The following is a 20,312-nucleotide window of genomic DNA, read 5'->3' as shown; positions in this document are numbered from 1 at the left end:
TCTGGTCATCTTTGCAGCCTCCTCTGGATCTGCTCCAGTGCTCCATGTCATTCCTATGCTGGTGGGCACCAAAACTGGACATTCCTGCACATCAGCTCTCTCCTTTTCTTTCACCCTCATGGCTCATCATGAGGTCTGTAGTTTTTTCATTACAGTGCCCAGAGGAGTTGTTTGGTTGCCTTTGAAGATCATCTTTCTCAGGGTCATTAAAAGCTCCCTTTGATTTTTAGCTCACAGAGCCCTTATTCAGTAAATCTGTGAGGCTGGGAGTGCCACTAACCATGGGAGCCATCAGCTGAGAAGGCAGTGGAGGCTTTTCTGGGAATGTGGGAAAACCTGGGAGTTAATCTGTCCTCTGTCAGGCTGGACTCTGAGGTGCCTCAGAGCTGATGGCAGGAGAGTATTTGCAGCCTGGGTTTGCTGCAGTGCCTACAGCTGTGCTTGAGGGTTGTAATGTTAAAACAGAGATGCAGAACATCTCTGGATGGAAGGTGGTAGATATTCAGATGTTACCACCTCTAGGAGTCCAGCCTTGTCCTGCTGGGTGCCTCTCTGACATCCCAACTATGGTTTTCTCCTAATGGCCAGAGCAAGTGGTACTCCTTAGTCAAACAAATCCCTGCTGTGAGCCTAGGAACTACTGCACATATTGACTGATCTCTTCTGCTTCAGCCAAAAGAAAGCATTTTCAGGGGCACCAAGCACCTGAAGCCCTTGATGCAGGTGTGCCTTTTCTGAAGCAATGTCTACACCACATCCCAAATCCTCAGATTCCTTCTGGTGCAGATAAACCCAGATCCTGACCCATCTTGAAAGGCAGGACTCAGCTGTGGGAGTTTATCCAATAAACACTCCTTAAACCCAGCTCTGGGTCTGGCACTTCCATCCCTGGCAAATTCAGCCCTGCTCTTCCACCTTTCTACAAAGCCCAGACCTCAGTACACCATCAGCTGCTGCTGTCAGCCTCTGCCCTGCCTTTCTGGTTATGCTTCCAGCTCTGGTTGCTCCTGTGGAAGCATCTGCTTTATGGAGGGGAACTGAAGAGATGGGCTCCATTTCCACATCTGTTTCTCACCATTGTTTTTCCCCCTCAGGCTTAGGTCAGTTTGTTGAGCAAAGCTGAGCACTTCCATACCACCTCGGAGAAGAGTGTCTCAGGCCATGCTTGCAGCGCTCTCCTCTCACAGGCCACCTGATGCATGTGCTCTGTGAGGAGCAAGATCTCATGTCCTGGTTCCTGAGTGAGCCAGAGCTGAGCAGGTTTGGCAAAGACGTTTCAGCAGGTGCTTTTGGAGGGCTGTCTGCTGGCAGCTTCACAGGGCCTTTTCACTGTGGCTTCATGCCTGGTGCTCTGTGTCAGGAGAAGGGCAGTGTGCCCAGGCAGCCAAGAGGGCCAATGGCATCCTGGCCTGCATCAGGAACAGTGTGGCCAGCAGGAGCAGGGAGGTCATTCTGTCCCTGTACACTGCACTGGTTAGGCCGCACCTCGAGTACTGTGTCCAGTTCTGGGCCCCTCAGTTTAGGAAGGAGGTTGACTTGCTGGAACGAGTCCAGAGAAGAGCAACAAAGTTGGTGAGGGGTTTGGAACATAAGCCCTACGAGGAGAGGCTGAGGGAGCTGGGGTTGCTTAGCCTGGAGAAGAGGAGACTCAGGGGTGACCTTCTTGCTGTCTACAACTACCTGAAGGGAGGTTGTAGACAGACGGATGTTGGTCTCTTCTCCCAGGCAGCCAGTACCAGAACAAGAGGACACAGTCTCAGGCTGCGCCAGGGGAGATACAGGCTGGATGTTAGGAAAAAGTTCTATACAGAAAGAGTGATTGCCCATTGGAATGGGCTGCCTGGGGAGGTGGTGGAGTCGCCATCACTGGAGGTTTTCAGGAGAAGACTTGATGGGGTGCTTGGTGCTGTGGGTTAGTTGTTTGGGTGGTGTTGGATTGGTTGATGGGTTGGACGCGATGATCTTGAAGGTCTCTTCCAACCTGGTTTATTCTATGTATTCTATGTAAGGGCTGGGCTGGTGGGTGCCTGGCTGGCTGTGTGTGCTGAGGAGCTGGTCTTCTGCCAGGGTTGTATGTTGGTTGTTGGAGGCTTGGTCTCCACTCTGTGTACTGGAGATGTGCTCCACCTGCAGCAACAGAATTCTACATGTGCCTGCAGTGAGGTCGAGTCTTGATTTTAAACCCGCTCTACTGGAAGGTGGCCCTGCCCATGGCAGGGGGTTGGAACTAGATGATATTTAAGGTTTCTTCCAACCCAAACCTCTCTGAGAGGAGAACCTTTATTCTGAAGTACAGAGGACCTCTAAATGCTGTACAGAAATCATACCTCAAGCACAGCCCCATTTCAAACACATTTTGTCCAGAAAAAGTTTAAATTTGCTATTACACATTTAGAACTGAAGTTACCAGAGCTGAAAAGCTGCAGAGGAAACTGACCTCCTGTGTTAATCCCCCAAGGAAGACTTCTGACGGTTGGATTGTTGTAGCCAGAAGAGCAGCTCCTGCTCACTTCAACTGTCTGCTCTGGCAGCAGGTGCCAGGGGATATAGCTCTCTTCACCCCACAAAGGGCTGCAAGGAGAGCCTCGTTCCATGAGCTGTGTACTCAGAGCTGTGTGAAAGAGAACAGAGCTCACAAGTCCACACTTGGTCTTCTCCTGGGCTCTGACCCTTTCTTGGCAGGGAACCTGGGATGTCCCTGCCAAGAAACAGGGAGAAAGTAGGGAATGGGGTCAGGCTGTGGTCAGTGTCAGGGGAACAGTTTGCTGGGGGCAGAGAGGGTTTCAGCTGATAACCTTCATCGTCACAGAATTGTTTTGGCTGGAAAAGACCTGTAAGAGAGTTGAACACCTCCAGGGAAGAGACATCCATGACCTACCTGGGCAACCTGTTCCAGTGTCTCACCACCCTCACTGTCAAGTCTTTCTTCTTAATCTCCAGTCTATATCTGCCCTCTTCCAGCTTCAATCTATTCCTTCTCATCCTATCACTACAAGCCCTTGTAAAAAGTTCCTCCCAGCTTTCTTGTAGCATCCTGCAGGTACTGGAAGGCTGTTCTAAGGTCTCCCCAAAGCCTTCCTACTGATGTGGGTTTTAAACTGGGAGTATCCTTAGTTTCGCTTTGCAGTTTGCTGGACTGGACATTGGAAAGATGAGAGCTGCTGGATGTGAGCTGGCTGTTGAAACGAGCCCTGGTCTTGTCCTGCAGGCTCCCACATGGTGCAGCTGGGATCAGGGGAGGTGTCCACGCTCTCTCTGGGACAGATGAACCTCAAGGTCCCCTCCAAGCTAAATGACTCAACAGTTCTCTGAACAGGCACAGTGTGTGGAACCTCCTCGCTGTCTGCTCTGGTTTTTGGCATTTCCCCTCCCTGCTTTCAGTGAACTCTTCTCTGCAAGGTGTCTGTGCTATTCTAAGCAATCTGGCAAAGGCATCGCTGTGAGCAGCTGGTGAGCAGCTCCCTCGCCCTGCAGGAGCAGGGTTCAGGCTGATTCAGGACAGCAATGGCCACACAAGGCTCTAAAGTACCCCGGAATGCCACTGAGTGCTCTGGGCCCTGCTGTGCCTACAGGTTTTTTCAGATGTGCAACAGTCAGCCACTCTGTGATCAAGTGACCTTCACCAGCTTTGTTGCCTTTCTCTGGACCTGCTCCAGCAGCTCAGTGTCTTTCTTGGAGTAAAGAGCACAAAACTGAACCCAGGATTCAAGGTGTGGCCTCACCAGTGTTGAGTCCAGGGGAACAATTCCTGCCCCAGTCCTGCTGGCCACACTATTGCTGATCCAAATCAGGATGCTGGTGGCCTTCTTGGCCACCTGGGGACACTGCTGGCTCATGTCCTAAAGCTGTGTCTCCTTCAGACAGGGTACACCTCCACTAATGTAACAAATGTTGCAAGTAATTAATTAGTAGGCTCAGCTAATTACCATCAGCTCTCTAAAAGCACACCAGAGGAGCAGCCACCTCTAGACCCTAATGCTGTGATATTTATTTTTTTTGAGAGTCTGCAAAAGGATCTCAAATTGGCAAGAAAAAAAAATCCAGTGTCTCTCACACTGCACTTTACCTACCCCAAAAAAACCAGCCAATTTGAAAGGAACAACAGAAACTTCAGTGTTTTAGCCTGAGAACTGAGACAACTGAGAAAACAAGACCAAATAAGCAGCAGCTGTTGAGAGTGAGGAGCATCAGCTGGATTCTGGAATTCTGTGAAAACAGGAAGAACCCCAGCAACCATCCCTCATACTAGATAGACTTGCAGGAAGAAAGCTCCCTGTAGCCACCTTCCCTTTTGCTCCAGCCAGAAGCAGTAGCCAGGGTGTGTGGGTCACTGTGCAGTGCAGAAAAGGGGCTCGGCCTCCTCAGTGGGCACTCTCCCAGACCCAGAGCAGAGGAGTGAGACAGTTCCACATTCCACTTAGGAGCAGCAGCAGCCCAGCTCTTCAGATGGTGTTTTCCTGACCACACCAGGGAAAGCAGAGGGATGACAAGCTGTTCAACCAAAGCAGCAGCAGCTCTCTGCAGTGTGCTTCTGACATTAGGCAGGCAGGAGGCTAAATAATTATTTCTCTGCCAGGCTCTTCTGGCCACAACATGTTAATCATCATTTGAAGTCTGAAGTAAGTCTCTGAGTGGTGTTTTTTCTCCTGCACAAGTTAGAATCATGGAATTGTTTTGGCTGAAAGAGAACTTTAAGATCCAACCTTTATTCCAGCAATGCCAGTTCATCACTAAACCATGTCCCTCAGCACATCTACACAGCTTTGGAACCCCTCCAGGGGTGGGGACTCCACCACTGTCCTGGGCAGCCTGGATCAGGCCTTGACAGAAGAAACTGTTCCTCATGTCCAATCTAAACCTCCCCTGATGCAACTTGAGGCTGTTTCTTCTCATCCTATCACATGTTCCTTAGGAGAAGAGACCAATCCCCATCTGGCTCCAACCTTATTTCAGGGAGTTGTAGAAAGCCAGGTTGCCTCTCAGCCTCCTTGTCTCCAGGTTGGACACCCCCAGTTCCCTCAGCTGCTCCCCACAAGATCTGTTCTCCAGATCCTTCACCAGCTTTGTTGACCTTCTCTGGACATGTTCGAACACTTCAATGTCCTTCTTGGGTGAGAGTCCATGTTGGGGCCTGTCCTGTGTCCCCTGGTCACCTCTTTATCAGCCTCCTGGCTCTGCCAGCTTTGATTTGGAGTGAGTCTGTTCCCTGGCTTTCCCATCACATCCATCCTTCCTCACACAGTGACACCACTGACAAGCTGCTGCTTTCAATATTGAAGTGAGTTTCTCTGCTCAGAAGCAGCTCTGCAAAAGTAGCACCAGAATCCCAGCATGATGGGGTTGGAAGGGACCTCTGGAGATCATCCAGTCCAACACCCCTGCTAAAGCAGGGGCACCCACAGCAGCTTGCCCAGCACCACAATGGCCAGCTGGGTTTGGATTCTCTCCAGAGGACACTCCACAACCTCTCTGGGCAGCCTGCTCCAGGGCTCCATCACCCTCACATCAAAGAATGTTCAGATGGAACCTCCTGGGTTCCAGTTTGTGCCCATTGCCCCTTGTCCTGTCCCCAGGCATCACTGAGGAGAACCTGCCCCCCCCATCCTCCATAGATCCTTTAGCTCTTGCTGAGCATTAAGCAGATCCCCTCTCAGGCTGCTCTTCTCAACAGCCCCAGGTCTCTCAGCCTTTTCTCCTCACAGAGATGCTCCAGGCCCTCAGCATCTCCGTAGCTGCCACTGGACTCAAAGTTCTGTGTTTGTTATAGGTCCTTAATGCTGCCCTTAGGTTTTAAGACAAAGATGGGTATTTTGACAGTAATTTTCAGGGACAGGAAATCAGCTTCATTTCTATTCTGAAGGAACCCACCCAGGACTCTCATAGAGGGGATGTGCATTGCTGGTGGGAAGCAGGGCTCTGCGAGACACATTAATTGCAGATGAAATACAGAGGTGCTCTGCCCTGACCTTTCTCAGCCCCAGGCTCCTCCCAGCCCACACACTGCTGTCCACCACATGCAAAGCCCCGCAGGATCTCCTTTCCTCCCTCTCTCTTCATCGTGTGTTTTTGCATTCATTCCCTAGCAGCAGGACACCGCATGCCTTCAGAAACCATCCAGAGCGATTTGCAGCTCTCCCAGGGTGAGTTTCTCCCTGCCTTTGCTGACTGACAGCTCTGGCATAAGCACCTCCTGATGGGTCATAATTAATGACAGTCTCGCAGAGCCAATTCCCTCCTCTTTTGTTTAGCATAATGAGGGAGCAGGATGACATCTGCCAGAACCAAGCCTTTTAAATCCACCAGGCTGCTGCCTCTTTCCAGTTTGGCTCTTCTTGAAAGGCAGTGGGTTCTTTTGGTGCTCCTGGGGCTGCAAGCCAGCAGAATTCCATATGCTGCTCCATGGAGAGAGCCACAGTGTGGTCAGGGAGGCTTTGTGAGCAGCAGCACCTGGCCATGGGGTCAAGGGCTGAAATCTCAGTGAGTTATTGTAGTCATGGAATGCTTTGGTTGGAAAAGACCTTTAAGATCATCAAGCCCAACCATTCTCTAACTCTACCAAGGCTGGTGCTCAGCACCACATGTCAGGTGTCCTTTAAACACCTCCAGCAATGGGGATTCAATCACCTCCCTTGGGAGCCTGTTTCAGTGTTTGAGAACCCTTTCAAGGAAGAATTTTCTTCCACTGTCCAACCTAAACTTCCCTTGGTGCAATTTGAGGCTCTTTCCTCTTGTCCTATTACTCCTTCCTTAGAAGAGACCAACCCCCAGCTGACTCCAACCTCCTTTCAAGGAGTTGTAGAGAGCCAGAAGGTCTCTGCTCAGCCTGCTTTTCTCCAGGCTGAACCCCAGTTCCCTCAGCTGCTCCTCACACTGACCAGCTTCACCTGGGGCCTTGACTCACACCCCTGCACAGGTGATAGATTTCAGCTCAGCCTGGGCCCCCAGCCCTGCCTGGGCGATGCTGGAACAGCTCTTGTCTGTGGCTCTTTCACATGGGCCTTGAACCCTGTTGATCCCAGCCTGTGGGATGGCTTCATCTCAACCCTGTCTCATCACTATGGACTTGGCTAGCAATCACTGGGATGTGTGTTCCTCACTGGCCGGATTACCACTGCTCCCAGAACCTTGAGATGGCGTCTTGGAAAGGTGCCTGGAAGAATGGTGATGTAGTGAGGCCTGTCTTGGAACAAAATGGGCATAAATCTCATAAAATTCAATAGCTAGAGGTTGGTTTATTTTAGATGACTTAAAATGCCTTCTCCTAAGCAGCTGTAAAGCACCGGGATGCAGAGCGGAGTATCTGGCAAATACTCTGCCAGAAAAAACTGCTGCATGAACAGAATGATGTAATAAGGGTGGTGAGAAGGGACCTCTGGAGATTGTCTGCTCCAACCTCCTGCTCAAAGCAGGGTCAGCTAGGGCAGGCTGCCTGGGACTGTGTCCAGCTGGCGTTTGAGAGCTGAACAAGTTTCACAGAATCATAGAACCACAGAATTGTTTTGGTTGGAAAAGGCCTCTAAGATCATCAAGTCCAACCATCAAGCTAACACCACCATGGCCGTTAAACCACGGCCCAAAGTGCCACGTCCACAAAGATTAGGATATAATCTGCACAAGCACTCTAAACCATGGAAAACTGGGTGTGAAAGAACCTTCCACTGGCATTTCCACAAATGATGTAGGAAGAGGAGGGCCCACCAAGAGGACAGCTTGGACCATCACTGAGATGGGTGGTTGTAGTTGTCTGTTAAGGATGAAATGACCTCAAGCCTGTGTTTCACAGGTGTGTCAAGCCTTTAGTAGTTGTTTCAAGGTAACCCTGGTTTCCAATCTCATGTACAAAGTTGATGTTTAATTAAATTAAGTGGCTGGATTAGTGGCACTTCACAAAATCCAGTGTTTCCCCACAGATGAAGAATGCTGCCAGCTTTAATGTAGCACTTCATGTCTTCTGTCACAGAATCACTTGGGCTGGAAAAGACCTTTAAGGTCATGGAGTCCTACCATTAACCCAGCACTGCCAGGTCACCACTAAACCATGGCCCTCAGCAACACATCTCCACAGCTTTGAAACCCGTACAGGGATGGGGACTCCACCACTGCCTGGGCATTCTGGGCCAGGCCTTGACAGCCCTTGAGGGAAGAAATTGTTCCTCATGTCCAACCTAAACCTCCAGGTCAACCTGAGGCTGTTTCTTGCACTGCCATGCTAACATTTCCCAAATAGCTCTAATTTTGCATTATCAAGAACACATGAACTTTAGCTGGATCCTTCAGAACATACCAGGACCTTCCAGCCTTCACTGTTATGCAAGCCAGGAGCTGAGAAATCTTGTTAGTGGCTATTTTCTCACAGAATTCATCAATATGTAGCCAACAGAGCAGCCCTCCCTCCTCCAGTTTTATCAACTGGGCTGGATGCATCAACACTCAGGTTTCAGGCTGGCAGCCAGCAGGTCCTCACTGGGAGGATTAGAATTATTCACCAGCAGGTTTCTCTGCAAGTGTCAGCTGTGACCCTGACCACCACTCTCCTCTTTGACCCTCTTGGGGATTTAGATATTCATAAAAGGCTGGGTGGAATGAATCAGCTCTGACAGCCCTGTCAGTTAATCCTGGCTGCCTGAGGGGGAGGAAGAGGAGTGTGGTGCATCCACACAAACAAAGCTTGGGAGAAGCTACAGCATACTGACACAGTGATGTAAGCTGCTTCCTTTCTCAGCATTTTCCCTAGAGAAACAGTCTTGTCCTGTTCTCCCTGCTAAAACCCATCCATGATCCCTTGGGATTGGCTCTAGAGATGAAAGCTGTTGAACTTTGAACTGAATCAATGGGGAAGGCTGAGAGACTTGGGGCTGTTGAGCCTGGAGAAGGGCAGCCTGGGAGGGGATCTGATCAATGCTCAGCAAGAGATAAAGGTCAAAAGGATGAGGCCAGACTTTTTTCAGTGGTGCCCAGTGACAAGACAGGGGGCAGTGGGCACAAAGTGGAACCCAGGAGGTTCTATCTGAACAGGAGGAGAAAATTCTTTGGTGTGAGGGTGCTGGAGCCCTGGAGCAGGCTGCCCAAAGAGGTTGTGGAGTGTCCTGCTGTGAAGAGCTTCTGAACCACTGTGGCCATTGTGATGCTGGGCAAGCTGCTGTGGGTGCCCCTGCTTTAGCATGGGGGGGTGGACAGGAGGTCCCTTCCAACCCCCACCATGCAGGGATTCTGTGAACAGCCAGCTTTTCCAAAACACCGCACAAAATAATCCACCTTCCCCCTGATAGTTTTCTGCTGTGTCACATGTATCTCACAGGGCTTCCCAGCTCATGTCAGTGAAGATGCCCCAGGGATGGCAGCATGCTTTAGGAATGTTTTCCTTCTGAGTCTAACAGTTTGTCCATGACACAGACACACAGGAAGCCATCGCTTATAGTTCATAAAATAGAACAGAACAGAATAGAATAGAATAGACCAGGTTGGAAGAGACCTTCAAGATCATCGTGTCCAACCTATCATCCAACACCACCTAATCAACTAAACCATGCAACCAAGCATCCTGTCAAGTCTCCTCCTGAACACCCCCAGTGATGGCGACCCCACCACCTCTCTGGGCAGCCCATTCCAATGGGCAATCACTCTCTCTGTGTAAAACTTCCTCCTAACCTCCAGCCTAAACCTCCCCTGGCGCAGCCTGAGATCATCCAGTTCCAACCCCACTGCCATAGGCAGGGACACCTCCTGCTAGAGCAGCCTGCAGGACAGGCACTTCATCTTTGCTTAGCTTCTGTGTGGTGCAATTAGAAATTAGAGCTGGGGTTGTTCAGCCTGGAAAAGAGAAGGCTCCAGGGGACCCTAGAGCAGCCTTCCAGTACTTGAAGGGGTCTACAGGAGAGCTGGAGAGAGACTTTGTACAAAGGCATGGAGTGACAAGACAAGTGATAATGGCTTTCGACTGGGAGAAGCTGGATTTAGATCCTGTATAGGAAGAAATTCTTCCTTATGAGGGTGGTGAGGCACTGGAACAGGTTGCCCAGAGAAGTTGTGGGGCCTCCAAGCCTGGAACTGTTCCAAGCCAGGCTGGATGGGGCCTTGAGCGAGCTCATCTAGTAAGGTGTCCCTGCCCATGGCAGGAAGTTGGAACTAGATGATCCTTGTGGTCCCTTCCAGCCCAAACCACTCTGTGTTTCTAGGATCATGGAAAACACTGCAAAATGGGAACTGTCTTCTCAGTGGAAGTTCTGTGGCTGTGCTACCTGTTGGGGAAGAGGTCAGTGATGTCCTTCATGGTGCTGCCCCAACTTAGCTACCCAGCAGAAAAGAGACTGGGTAGGGAAGCCATTTCACCTGGCAGACAGGAAGATTTCGCTCTTGGCAGTAGAGTAAGGGCTGGGTTCCCCTTCTCCTTATTTTTAGCACGGCTGACACCAGCTGTCCTCTTCCAAAACACCTTTGATGCTGCTCCTTTTCTATCGTCACAGGAAACCTATCTTCTTGCTACTGTTTTGACAGTACCTCACCAAAGCCATTTATTCTGTTCTGCACAAGCTGTCCTACCACTTTGATCACCAAAGTATCTCAGTGCATTAAGCAAAATAGTTAACATCTGCCAGCCTTTTTGTGTTGGGGTTTTGTAGTTTTTTCCCTTTTCCCTTTCACTTTCCTCAGAAGGGAAAAAAGCCTGGATGCAATACTGTCCTGTTTTGGGAAGGGGCCTTTGCCCATCCTCTCTCATACATCTAATTGCACTGGTTTTCTGTAGTAGAGAGAGCATTGCCCTGGAGATGTGCACTTGACTTGGAGCAAGAACTGGGGAGATGTTTGTCAATGGTGTGTACTTCTTGGTTCATTCCAGATCCTTAGATTTGATTCTGGGACAGTTCTACTTTCTGCCCACAAAGCTGTACCATCCTTCCATTCATCAGTAGTGATGAAGGTGTCTTAGAATCATAGAACTGGTTGGGTTGGAAGAGACCTTTAATATCAAGTCCAGCATTGCCAGGTCACCACTAAACCATGTCCCTCAGCACCACATCTACATGGCTGTGAAACTCTTCAGGCATAGGGACTCCACCAGTGCCCTGGGCAATCTGGGTCAGGGCTTCATAACCCTTTCAGTGATTAAATTGTTCCTAATGTCCAACCTAAACCTCCCCTGGCACACCTGGAGGCCATTTCCTCTTGTTCTATCACTTGTTCCTTGGGAGACGAGACTGACCCACCTCATCCAAACAGGCAGCCTTTTGGCTACAGTGGGCTTGCAGCATGGAGGATTAGGATGGTGAGAACCTGCACTTGATTCTGATTTTGGGGGAACCTGAGTAGAATCCAGGATGGCCCCTGGTGACGTTCTGCCTCCTTCCCAGCTGCATCACATTGCTGTACTTCAGCTGAGAGTTGACTAAGTTGTGAATAATTGCAGCCAAGTCATAACACCTGAATGGGACAGAAATTATTAGAAGTCACCTGGAGATGATGAAAAACATTCCTCAGGTTGGTGGGAGCTCCATGTCAACAATGCATCCAGAAATACTCTCAAGTTGTTGCTTCAGCTGACCACTTGGCCTGTCTCTACATTGTTGACACTTCAGTGTTTAGCATCAGGCTGGTCTAGTACCTTAGAAAAGAAAGGTCCAGCAGTGGAGGGACATGATCCCATTAGGGTGATGTCCCCCTTCATAGAATCATAGAATCAGTAAGGTTGGAAAAGACCTCAAAGATCATCAAGTCCAACCTGTCACCCCAGACCTCATGACTACTAAACCATGGCACCAAGTGCCACATCCTATCCCCTCTTGAACACCTCCAGGGATGCTGACTCCACCACCTCCCTGGGCAGCACATTCCAAGGGCTAACAACTCTCTCGGTGAATAACTTGCTCCTCACCTCAAGCCTAAGCTTCCCCTGGTGCAGCTTGAGACTGTGTCATCTTGTTCTGGTGCTGGTTGCCTGGGAGAAGAGACCAATCCCCTCCTGGCTACAACCACCCTTCAGGTAGTTGTAGAGAGCCATAAGGTCTCCCCTGAGCCTCCTCTTCTCCAGGCTAAACAACCCCAGCTCCCTCAGCCTCTCCTCAGGGCTTGTGCTCAAGGCCTCTCACCAGCCTCATTGCCTTTCTCTGGACAGGTTCAAGAGTCTCAATGTCCTTCTTAAATTGAGGGGTCCAGAACTGGACACAGTACTCAAGGTGTGGCCTGACCAGTGCTGAGTACAGGGGCACAATGACCTCCTTGCTCCTGCTGGCCACGCTATTTCTGATGCAGAAGTGTTCAAAGCCCTGTGGTGTATTATCCTGCAAATTCCAATATGGAAGGTGGTGGGATCCCAGGGTTAAAAGTTGAAGCATGAAGTACCTCTGGAGAATGAGAACAGATGCCTCCCTCCTACCTACTGAGAGGAGGAGACCAAGTTGTCATTGCCAGAACTGCTTTCATAGAATTGTTGGGGCTGGAAAAGACTTCTGAGTCAAGACCTCTGATCCAGGCTTTGTCTGTGAGCCTTGGCCTAAATTTGGGCTGAGCTGTGAATATGAACTCCAGACAAATGTGCTTGGAGGTGGCCTTTGGGCAGCTTCTCTGGGAATTCTCACAGAACCGGGGAGGCTTGACCATGAACAAGGATGAGAGGAAATAGCCTCAAGTTACACCAGGGGAGGTTTAGGTTGGACATGAGGAACAATTTCTTCCCAACAAGGGTTGTCAAGGCCAGGACCAGGCTGCCCAGGGCAGTGGTGGAGACCCCATCTCTGGAGGGATTTCAAAGCTGTATAGCTGTGGTGTTGAGGGATGTGGTTTAGTGGTGACCTGGCAGTGCTGGGTTAATGGTTGGATTTGATGAGCTTTCCCAGCCTAAACAATTCTATGAGTCTATAACCTGATGTGCCACAAGAAGCAATCTTCAAGATTTTCCTCAATGCTTCATGTCTGCGATGTCTGGGGAATGACCAAGGCATTCACCAGAGAGTGCTGGTCACTTTCAGTCTCTTAGAACCTTTCCCCAAGGCTGGCAGGGTGTCAGCTGGGTTTATTAAGTCTATTAAGATGTTTAGAGCTTCTGGATAATAAACAATTTGTGCTGCTTCCTGGTGTTTGGTAAATAAATACCAGCAGAGCTTTCAGCATTCAGTTCTGGTGCCCAGGGTCGGTAGAATATCTTAATGCCTTGGATGACTTCTTGAAGTTGTCTTGGCAGATTCAGGGGGGAAGATAAGAATAACACAGCCTGTGATAAGATCACAGCATGAGCTCGAAGGAGCTTCTTCATTTCATCCTCCTCATATCAGCCTTTGCTACCAGCATTTGAGCTTCCAACAGGACATCAGGAAGCTGGAGAGCTGTGAAGAGAGGAAGATCATGTGAGGCAGCTGCTGCTGCAGCTAATATGCAGCAGTAACAACCAGGTCTTCCTCCCATCAGGGAGAAGTGCTGCTGTCTGATATGAGGTTTGGAACTTTGTCAGTGTTGGTGAATCGTGGACTGAATCAGGATTACTGATATTCCTTGTTGCCAGGGAGTTAAAAGATAGGATGTGCTACCTGTGGGGACTAAGAGGAAGATTTTAACTCGCCTGGCCTTGCAGCTGAGAAGGTAAGGGTTTCTTTTAGCCATGAGAGAATTTTGTTTCCTGCCATAACTTACAGAATCACAGACTGGTTTGCATTGAAAGGAACCTTAAAGATCATCTAGTTCCACCCCTGTGCCATGGGCAGGGGCATCTACTAGACCAGCTTGCAATCTGGCTTGCAACTCTTCCAGGCTTGGAGCTTCCACATCTTCTCTGGGCAACCTGTTCCAGTGCCACACCACCCTCACAGGGCAGAATTTCTTCCTAATGTCTCATGTTTGAAGCCACCATCCCTTGTCCTGTCACTCCATGTCTTTGTCAAAAGTCCCTCTCCAGCTCTCCTGTAGCCCCCTTCAAATACTGGAAGGCTGCTAGGAGGTCTCTCAAGAGCCTCCAGAGGGGAAGGCAAAATGGAACTTTGGTTGATAATTAAGTTTCATATTTTGTGTATGCAAAAAACCTTTCAGTATATTACGGAAATCTCTCTAGCAGTTTTCAACTCTTAGTTTTAACCACAGTGCAACTGAACAGCTACACTGCCAATAGGTTTTTTTACCTCTTTATGATTACATGATATAAAACTTTCATTCAGTATTGTTCTTGTAGATTGCACTGCATAAAGACTGGTTTCTCAAGATCTGGTATGGTCTGCACTGTGGCACCATGGCACAGTTCTTGAGAAGCTGGAGTCATTAGAGCTGCCAAACAGAGAGGGACCTGGGGGTGCTGATTGACACCCACCTAAACATGAGCCAGCAGTGTGCCCAGGTGGCCAAGAGGGCCAATGGCATCCTGGCCTCCATCAAGAATAGTGTGGCCAGTAGGAGCAAGGAGGTCATTGTGCCCCTGTACTCAGCACTGGTCAGGCCACACCTTGAGTACTGTGTCCAGTTCTGGGCCCCTCAGTTTAAGAAGGACATCGAGATGCTTGAACGTGTCCAGTGAAGGGCAACAAGGCTGGGGAGAGGCCTTGAGCACAGCCCTATGAGGAGAGGCTGAGGGAGCTGGGGTTGTTTAGCCTGGAGAAGAGGAGGCTCAGGGGAGACCTTATTGCTCTCTACAACTACCTGAAGGGTGGTTGTAGCCAGGAGGGGATTGGTCTCTTCTCCCAGGCAACCAGCACCAGAACAAGAGGACGCAGTCTCAAGCTGTGCCAGGGGAAGTTTAGGCTTGAGGTGAGGAGCAAGTTATTCACCGAGAGAGTTGTTAGCCCTTGGAATGTGCTGCCCAGGGAGGTGGTGGAATCAGCATCCCTGGAGGTGTTCAAGAGGGGATAGGATGTGGCACTTGGTGCCATGGTTTAGTAGTCATGAGGTCTGGGGTGACAGGTTGGACTTGGTGATCTTTGAGGTCTCTTCCAACCTTGGTGATTCTGTGATTAATCTCTGGACAAGAAAATCAAGGGACTGTGTCACCCACAAATAGTGAGTTTTAATTCAAAAGGTTTTCTAATGAATAAATTTTACTTTTATATTTTGGAGCTTGGGGAGCCAGAGTGGGTTCTTTAAGCCTCTTAAGTGCTGCTCTTCAGCCGTGGAGATTAGAAACTGCCTCTTTTAAAATGTGGGCTAAGATCTTCACATCGTTACTCTAGAAAACTTGGCCTTTGATAGAGACATCAAACATCCCAAGATCCCACATCACTGTTAGGATCAAACAGAAGTTTCTACTGTAATGAAACTGTATAAAATGAGCTATCCTTATCTCCCACATCATGGGTGTTTGCAGGTGGTGTGACCAGCCAGTGCCTTTACCATACAGATACGAGATATTTTGCACCTCTAGGGTAAGCAGCTGCTTGTCAGCCTGGCCAAGCTGTGGCCTCCCACACATGTAAAATGGGGTGTACCTTCCCTGGGAGTGCTGGTTCCTCTGCCATGGCTGTACTGCCATGGCTTCCCACACATGTAAAATGGTGTGTACCTTCCCTGGGAGTGATGGTTCCCCTGCCATGGCTTCCCACACATGTAAAATGGGGTGTACCATCCCTGGGAGTGGTGGTTCCTCTGCCATGGCTGTACTGCCATGGCCTCCCACACATGTAAAATGGTGTGTACCATCCCTGGGAGCAGCGGTTCCTCTTCCATGGCTTCCCACACATGTAAAATTGTGTGTACCATCCCTGGGAGCAGTGGTTCCTCTGCCATGGCTTCCCACACATGTAAAATGGTGTGTACCTTCCCTGGGAGTGGTGGTTCCTCTGCCATGGCTGTGCTGGGATGTCCTCTGCCTCATGCCTTAGGCTGCTGGGTGCTGAGGGCAATGTTTCCTACGGCAAGTCTGACTGCCCAGAAGATGTTGCGGGGTCTTCTTCTGTGGAGAGCTTCCAAACCCAGCTTGTGATCCTGGGCAAGCTGCTGTGGGCAGCTGATCTCCAGAGATCTCTTCCACCCTCTACCATGCTGGGATTCTGTGTGATTCTGTGAAATCCTGAAGGCACCATCAGCTGCTTCCTTGCCTGCTGTGTCCCTATGGCTGCAACAATAAATGGCCTTTCGCTTTATTCCTAGGTCATTTGCAGAAGACCTTCTCTCACATCTCCCTTTCGCCCAGGAAGCCTCACCGCCGAGGCCTGATGGCTGCCCCGGGTGGGCTGAGGCGGGAACTGGACGGGAGCTGAGGCGGGCTGGGGCGCGTGACAGGCTGAGAGGGGAACTCAGGTGGGGTAACTGAGGCGGCAATGAGGTAGGCTAGGACGCGTAAGAGGCAGGCTGAGGCAGTAACAGGGAGGCTGAGGGGGGAAGTGAAGCGGTCAGAGGGGAAACCCCTCACAGCTCCCGCAGCGGGCGGTGCTGGGCCCGCTCTCCCACGCAGGGCAAGGGCGGGAGGCTCTGCAGGACCCCCCCCGCAGGGCCGCCTCTTTCACCGCGTCCACTGCGGCTCTGCTCGCAGGGCCGCAGCTCCCCGCCCCACGGCCGGCCCGGTCCGCCCCCGCCCGGCGGCGGGAAGCGGGGCTGTGAGGCGAGCCCGCCCCGTGCCCGCAGGGGAAGGCGCCGCTCCCTCCCGGCAGCGCGGGAAGGGGAGGGAACGGAGCCCAGCCGCCGGCGCAGCCCTGGCAGGTGGTGGCCCCGATAGCTCCACCGCGCTAAACCGCTGCCATTGCCGGTGCTGGCTGCAAGGAGAGCGGCGGAGCCATGGAGCGCTGAGGAACGGCGGCGAGCGGGGCTGACGGCGAACCGGCGCCCGCAGCGGGGAGAGCGGCAGAGCCGGCGGAGACGCCGCCGGGGGAAGGTAAACGGTTCCCCCGCTGCCTGCCCGCCGCTCCGGGCCGGCAACGGTCAGCGGCGCTGGGCTGCCTGCGGCTGGCCGCCGTCCGAGGCCGGCTCTCGGTCAGCTCCCCGGGGACAGGAGGAATCTCGGGGGTCGGTTAAGCGCCGTGCCCCGGGGTGCCTGTGGTGGAGGGCGTTGGGGTGCCAGCGGCCGGCTGCGACCTGTTAAGGTGGCCGCGGGGTCAGGCAGGGTGTGCGGCAGGGGCACCTGCGCGCAGCGGGTGCCATCGAGGAAAACATCTTAGTCACTTGTGGGGTGTTTCGGTGGCTTCAGTAAGTTTTGTCACGTTGAATCACATGGCAGAAAGAGCCGATAGTTTAAAAAACAAACAAGCAAACGAAAAGGTTTCCCGGCAAGGCAAGATGCACTTTAATTGTTGGGGTTTAAAATGAATTCCCGACAGCCCCCCATTTTTTTCCAGTTTTTTGTTGGAATTACTCGTTTTATTTTGGACCTGGCTTGTTGCATCATCGCATCCCATTTTAAGGTGCCCAGGAGTTGTATTCTCCCTGTGCCATGACCTGGGGGATGCTGTGCCGTGCCCCCTGCCTCTGAACTGGGTCAGCCATCGACTGGATCTCCAAAGCCATCTGCACCGTTCTGTCCTGTAGCCTGTGGTCGGGTCAGCCCTCCCAACGTTCATTTCTGGGTGACATTTTCCTTTCCAGGCTTTCCAGCTATGCATCATGTTCACTACCATGTGGTTTGAGTCAGTTTGTTTTTTAACGGTTCTCCTTTTCTCAGTTTGGTGCCTGGTGGGAGTTGTGAGTTTAGAGATCTGAAAGTTGCCTCCACCTGTGTAGCTCCACATGAGCTGCCCTGCAAGCCCATGGGGAGCTGTGCAGTGGGGCAGAGAGGGGTGTGCCTTTCACCTCCCTGGGTGAAGGTTGAGGAGTGACAAATTGAAAGGTAACCAGCTGTTTACTGTACATCTCCTGAGGTGGGATGTAGCCATGAAGGGAAGGAGTTGTTTTGTGTGATGCTCGGCACCTGCCACATGAGGATGCTTAGCATCCCAAGACGTCTAGATTAGGTATTAGGAAAACATTCTTTACTGAAAGAGTGGTCGGGCGCTGCAATAGGTTGCCCAGGGAGGTGTGCAAGAAATGTGTGGACATGGTGCTTGGGGACGTGGTTTATGGATGTGGTGGTCTTAGGTTGACAGTTGGATTTCATGATCTTAGAGGTGTTTTCCAAGCAAAGCAATTCTATGGATTCTACAATGAAGAGAGAATTCCTGATAGATTTACAAGTTATCTTAACAACAGAGTTCATCTAATGCTGCTTTCTATAGTTTACCTCAGATATTCTGATGTCCAGAAGAAGCAGCAGGGAAAAAGCTGAGTATCTGCACGTTTTGAATCCATGAATCAGAGAACTTTTCATGCCACTTTGAGAGAGATGCTTGTTTGCTGCATCCCTCACTCTTGATTCCAGAGATGGTGGCCAGATTGTAAACAAATCTCTGTTTTACAAATCATCCAGAATCTAAAGCTCTTTAGTCCAGAGAGTGCTTTTCTAGCACACTGTTAAGTATACTGGCTGCCTATGGCAGATTATTCATTGTAATTATCCCTTTCTCTTCCCATTTAATCTGTTTTTAATATGTTTCCAAGGCTTCAGGTGCATCTATATCTTACTTTATCCTCTTCTTTAGGTGTTTTAGATTCTACTAAACTGTTTTAATGTAATGCTTAAACATGAACATGGAGTAAAATATAATTCAGCCTTGTCTGCTTCTCCCAAAAATATGTTCAGGTTGTATTTGCATCCAGGCAAAAAAATCAAGTGTAGTCTACTCTGTGTCATGGAAATAAGTGCTTTGCCAAATCCTGAACCTTGGTAGAAACCTTTCTCTCACTTTCTGGTAGTAAATAGGGTGCTACCCTTCTGCAAATGCAGCCTCTCCCCTCCCTGAGCTGGAAGCCCTCTGCTCTGAGGTCAGGCTGAGATAGTTGGGGTTGTTCAGCATGGAGAAGAAAAGGCTCCATTGAGACCTGGTGGCCTTTCAGTGCTTAAAGAGTGGTCAGAAAACCGGGGACAGACTTTTGAGCAGGGCCTGTTGTGACAAGACCAGGAGTAATGGTTTAAAGTAAAAAAGGGAGATTCAGACTGGAGAAAACGAAGAAATTTTTGATGCTGAGAGCCTGGCTTTTGTTTCCTAGAGAGGTGGTAAATGCCCCAGCCCTGGAACTATTCTAGGTCATGGCTGGGGCTCTGTGCAGTCTGTCCTAGTTGCATATGTCCCTGCTTGAGTGCAGGGGGTTGGCCTAGATGACCTTTAATGGTCCCTTTCTATCCCAACCATTCTATGATATGTGACTCTAGCTAGGATGCAAAAACTCTTCATTGATTTTTTTGCACCTTCTGATTACTACAGTTTCCTCCTTGGCACCACTGTGTACCCTGTGTATATTTAACAAAAAGCTCACTTTCCAAACCCTTCCCATACCTGTTGGCCTGGCCATGCTGTTCATAATCATTAGATCCTTCTGCCGCTTCTTATTTTGCTGCTTTGAAGTACCATGAAACTGCCAGAGAGAGTTAAGCAGCTTCATTCATCTTCTTTCCTCTGGGTTTTCCCTGTGCTCATCAGCCCTTTTGTTTGCCCAGCACTGGCAGCTTTGTGTCCCAGACTCCTATTCTTTCCCAAGCCTTCTGTACTTACTTCCCAGCTCTTTCCACCTCACATGGATTCAAGTCCTTACTCAAGAATCTCACTTCTCTGTCAGGCAGCTTATAACAGATTAGCTGAGTAATTGTCTCTGTACAGAGTAGACTTGTTTAAAAAGTCACCATAATCAGCTGTCTTGAATTCCCAGGTTTGAAATGCATAATCATGGTTAGATTTGTAAAATCCTTCCAGAAAGGGCAATTTTGGGCCCTATTGGGGTGATTTGTTTTACTCATACTGGTACCTGAAGAGGGGGCTGCAGAAGAGCTGGGGAAGGACTTTAAAAAGTGCTTGTAGTGATAGGATGAGGGGCAATGGATTTGAGCTGGAAGAGGGAAAATTTAGAATGGAGATTAGGAAGCAATTCTTGACAGGATGGTGAGACACTGGAACAGGTTGCCCCATCCCTGGAGGTGTTCAAGGCCACGATGGATGAGGCCTTTATCAACATGCCCATGGCAGGGGGTTGGAACTAGATGATCTTTAAGGTCCCTTCCAACCCGAACCATAACTCTACAATACAGCCCTACTCTGGAGGGATCCACGTGGTGCAAGCTGTCCCAGTATAGATGCAGGTAGTTCATAGACATCTATACTCTCTACAAGGAGAGGCTTGAGCCAGGTGGCGATTGTTCTCTTCTCCCAAGTAGCAAGTGATAGAACAAGAGGAAGTGGCCTCAAATTGCACCAGGGAAGGTTTAGATTGGGCATCGGGAGCAGTTTAATCCCTTGAAAGTGTTGAGAAGCCCTGGAAGAGGCTGCCCAGGGCAGTGGTAGAGTCCCCATCCCTGAAGGGGTTTCAGAGCTGTGTGGATGTGCTGA

General features: G+C 50.2%; 1 protein-coding gene across 2 annotated transcripts in view; it reads left to right on the top strand.

Annotated features, from left to right (window-relative positions):
- Nucleotides 1-16,623: 16,623 nt before the first annotated feature.
- PDE4B (phosphodiesterase 4B) overlaps nucleotides 16,624-20,312 on the top strand; it is a 288,183-nt gene continuing 284,494 nt past the window's right edge. The window contains exon 1 of one of the 2 annotated variants that reach the window (XM_054165475.1): nucleotides 16,624-16,777. The gene's annotated coding sequence lies outside the window, so the exon portion shown is untranslated. The remainder of the gene's footprint in view (nucleotides 16,778-20,312) is intronic. The other variant, XM_054165477.1, reaches the window with a different exon arrangement.

This window comes from Dryobates pubescens, chromosome 11 (assembly GCF_014839835.1).
Source record: "Dryobates pubescens isolate bDryPub1 chromosome 11, bDryPub1.pri, whole genome shotgun sequence".
In the NCBI taxonomy this organism is placed as follows: Eukaryota; Metazoa; Chordata; class Aves; order Piciformes; family Picidae; genus Dryobates; species Dryobates pubescens.
This window is presented reverse-complemented; position numbering and strand designations above follow the sequence as displayed.